This window comes from Sinocyclocheilus anshuiensis, unplaced genomic scaffold (assembly GCF_001515605.1).
Source record: "Sinocyclocheilus anshuiensis isolate Anshui unplaced genomic scaffold, SAMN03320099.WGS_v1.1 scaffold1736, whole genome shotgun sequence".
In the NCBI taxonomy this organism is placed as follows: Eukaryota; Metazoa; Chordata; class Actinopteri; order Cypriniformes; family Cyprinidae; genus Sinocyclocheilus; species Sinocyclocheilus anshuiensis.
This window is the reverse complement of record NW_015558656.1, coordinates 30831-35198: the sequence shown is the minus strand read 5'-3', so window position 1 is coordinate 35198 and position 4368 is coordinate 30831.

Below are 4368 nucleotides of genomic sequence, written 5' to 3'. Positions count from 1 at the left end.
TGGTTCTTGAGGCAAAGTTATTCATTATGAGGAGATCTATCAAATGATATGCATACTGTGTGGATGAGTTAAACACCACGTGATTACTGAGCCATAAAACTCGTTAGCGCCAACTAGTGGTCGATTTCTTTAAAAATTCTTACAGACGTTTAGGGCCATGAGTCGAACATGCCCGTTTAGTTCGGATCTGGCAAAAAAACCTAGGACTAGTTCGCAAAAGTAGGTTTAGAATTTACTTCAAAATGGCGGGAAAACCGGACCTCGTAGAGCAAATCTAAACTTCTAGGCTTTTGTCCGTCTTGACCCAAGGATTCCAAAAGTGTAAAAGTTTTGAGCACTACAACAAACGGTCTAGGAGTTATGAGCAGTTTTGCGTTTTTGATCGCTGTAGCGCCCATCAGGGGTTCAACCGTAATTTTACGAAGCTACGAGAATACTTTTTGTACACAAAGAAAACAAAAATAATGACTTTATTCAACAAGTCGTCTCCTCCGCATCACCCTAGCGCCATTTTGGAGAGTATCCATTGAACGTAAACAGCGTATGCTGTTCTGTGTCAGCTGCGCCACTCATCCGCCAATGTATCCGCATGGCGCAGCTGACACAGAACAGCATATGCTGTATACGTTTAGTGGATACTCTCCAAAATGGCGCTAGGGTGACGCAGAGGAGACTACTTGTTTGGAACGACAAGAGGGTAAGTAATTAATGACAGAATTTTCATTTTTGGGTGAACTAACCCTTTAAGCTTAAAAATAAATAAATGTTTTGATATGAAAATAAATGAAATGTGAAAATAAATAAACATTATTTCTAAGTCAAATTTGTGGCACTGAGACAAATTTGTGACATTGACCATGTGAACATCTTTGTACAGATGTTCTTTAGACAATTCTCAGAACATGCTGGAGAACATGATCATTGGGATGTACACAAACTGGTTCATTAAAGAATTGTACTAAATTAATAAAATATAAAATATAATTTAAACTAGATGTCTCAACATTTGGAGCTCATTCTACATCTCATTTGTAGGGTTGGTTTGCTATAATGTATCTTATACTAAGCTGTTGATCTGTTAGTAAGGCTGAGAGGCTCAGATCTGCATGAGTGTGGTGAATGTCAGTGTAGAGCTGTAATCTCTCACTGTTAAATATTCATTAGAGACTTTGCACTTCCTGGTAGCTCTCAGTCTACTTTCAGAAGGCAGGCTCTTCACTTATAGCTTGAAAATTTCTGATCAATCCAAAGCATATAAAAGTTTCAAATACCAACTCAAATGTTTAATTTAGCAACACACCATCCAGTGTCAGCAAACATTTAAATCCAACAATTTTTTCAAAGTACCGTTTTCATTTATTACAAAAAGTGTTTTGAAATCTTTTTGATCAAAATGTAGCTCAAACTAATTTATTTTTCAGCTGATGTCACCAAGGCCTCTAAAAGGGATAGTTCACCCAAAAATGAAAAATTGCTGTTAATTTACTCACCTCCATGCTATCCTAGATGTAGGTCACTTTTTTCTTCAGTAGAACAGTAAAGAAGACTTTTAGCTGAAACCATGGTCGTTATTGATTCACAGAATGCAAGCCAGTAACTACTGGTTTTTGAGAATAAAAAAAAAATCTAATTAAGGAACACAAATGTAAAACCTGTGGCTCCTGACAATATATTGAGATCTTATGAAGCTAAATGATCGGTCTATGCAAGAAACTGAACATTATTTACAACATCATTCATTACCTGTAATCCACAGCCTCAAGCAAATGGTGGAGTCATGTCTGGTTTGGGAACAAATCATTAATTTGAATCTACAAATTAATCAATCCAAACTCACTTTCGTAAGTACTTGACAGTCACTCTGAGCCAAAATACCAGCATATATGATCCTATAATCTTGGTTTTTGCCAACTCATTCAGCGCTCCATTTACTCCAACATTCACTGAACTTAGGATACAGTACAGACTTGGATCGAAGAACTGATGAGCCGATGATAAGTGAATGCATGAACTGAGCACTTGAATAAAAGTTTTATAGTTTCCTATTGTTTATGTAAAAAAAACTGAGCTGATGAAAACAAGTTTATTTACTCTATATGATTTAGATGTAAAACATCCACATTTCATATTATTGTTTGCTTTAATTACATAATTGTGTGTATGTTACATCATTGCACGTTTACATCAACTGGTGAAACAGTTTAAACCAGAAACAAACTTGTCACAGCCATCAGCTGGTGTGCCTTTGATAGCCACCAGAGGGCACCCTTTTGTTCACTGTTGGTTTGTTTTGGACTTCAGTTCCCATCACCCCTTGCACTCATGATTGTTTTACTGCCACCAGCTGTATGTCATTGACTCATTAGCTCATCATTATTTATACCATGCTCACCCAGTCTTTTGTTGCTGCAGTATTGCACGTTACTTTGTTTTCTGTTTCACCCTGTGGATTACCTTTTGTTAGTGTTTTTGCCTGTTGCTCTGGTTTTTGGATCTCGTCTGGAAAATAAAGCTGCACTTATCAAAATCTAATTTTGTTTCCCCAGTATTCCGTGACAGAATACTGCAGCCATTTCAAGATCTAGCAGTTTTTTCAATCACCGTGGGACTATGGATATCTGTATTTCTTCTCCTGCCACTAGGGAGGAGCGGATGGCTTGACTTCAGGGGTTGATGGCTCTGCGTCAGCAGGGGATGGAAGTGGGAGGCATCGTCCAGTTGTTCTGGACTTTGGCGGTAGGGCTGGAGTATAATGAGGCAGCACTCAAGGACTTCTTAAATGGTTGCCTGGATGATCCTCTACCCCAGTGGGAGATGGAGGGACTTGGGATCCTAAACTTCTGGGGCTTCGTCAGGTATTTCCATAGTCGAAGTCAGTGGGCAACACCAGGCCAATCGGAACCCTTCTGCAGGGATTTTCCCACCAACCCTGGCCTTCCGACTCCCACTGAGAAGGAGGAGGGCAGCTAAGTCCACTCCTGCTGTTCCAGAACCCGTTCCTGAGGAGGCACTTCCAGAGCCTCCAGAGTCCACTCCAGAGCGCAGTCCGGGAGCCCTCAGAGTCCACTCAGTCCGGGAGCCCTCCGAGTTCACTCCAGAGCCCTCTCCAGTCCGGGAGCCCTCCGAGTCCACTCCAGAGCCCGCTCCAGTCCGAGAGCCTCACACTCCACTACAGAGCCCGCTGCCGGCCAGGTGACTGTCCCGGCGGCGCCCAAGCTCCTAGCCCTGCTGGCATCACCCAAGCTCCTAGGCCTGCCGGCTCTGCCCAAGCTCCTAGGCCTGCCGGCTCTGCCCAAGCTCCTAGCCCTGCCGGCTCCGCCCAAGCTCCTAGCCCTGCCAGCGCCACCAAAGCTTTTTGCTCTGTTGGCCCCGGAGCCTGCCTCAGAGCTCACTCCAGAGTCCGTTCCAGCTCCTTCTGAGGTTGCAGCTTCCGCTACAGAACCTTCAGAAGCAGCGGCGTCCGCTTCAGCTCTTCTCTGGGTGGTAGCGCCCACTCCTGAACTCTCTGTTCTCTCTCTCTCTCTCTTGTTGTGGCCAAGAAGGCAGTTTTTGAACACTCTGGTTGTCCTGTTGCGGCCGCAGAGGCCACTGTTAACCTCTTCGTGCTCTCTAGTCCAGCCCAATCTGAGCCGTCTTGGTGGGCTCTTGCACCATCAGCTCCACTGAGGTGGGCATCAGCTCCGCCCTGGTGGGCTTACGCTCTGCCCTGGCCTCCTGCTCTGCCGGCCCCGCCCTGGCACCCTGGTCTACCTCTGTCTCCAGGCCCTCTTCCACTACATGGACCTGGTCTGCCATCCCTCACCCTGATACACCTCCATTCTACCTCCTTCCTGGACTTTTTGACATTGAGTGGAGAGTCTGGAATCCGCTCCTTAAAGCGGGGGTCATGTCAAAGCCATCAGCTGGTGTGCCTGGGATAGTCACCATAGTCAATTCAAGTCAAGTCACCTTTATTTATATAGCGCTTTTAACAAAACAGATTGTGTCAAAGCAACTGTACAGCATTAATTAGGAAAATATTGTGTCAATAATGCAAAATGATAATAGTAAACACTCAATTTTCAGTTAAAGGCAGTTCATCATTAAATTCAGTGATGTCATCATCCAGCTCAGTTCAGTTTAAATAGTGTCTGTGCAATCAAGTCGACGATATCGCTGGAAATTAAGTGTCCCCAACTAAGCAAGCCAGAGGCGACAGCGGCAAGGAACCGAAACTCCATCGGTGACAGAATGGAGAAAAAACCTTGGGAGAAACCAGGCACAGTCGGGGGGCCAGTTCTCCTCTGACCAGACAAAACCAGCAGTTCGATTCCAGGCTGCCGCAATGTCACATTGTGCAGAGGACTCAACTGGTTCCTGTGGTCTTGT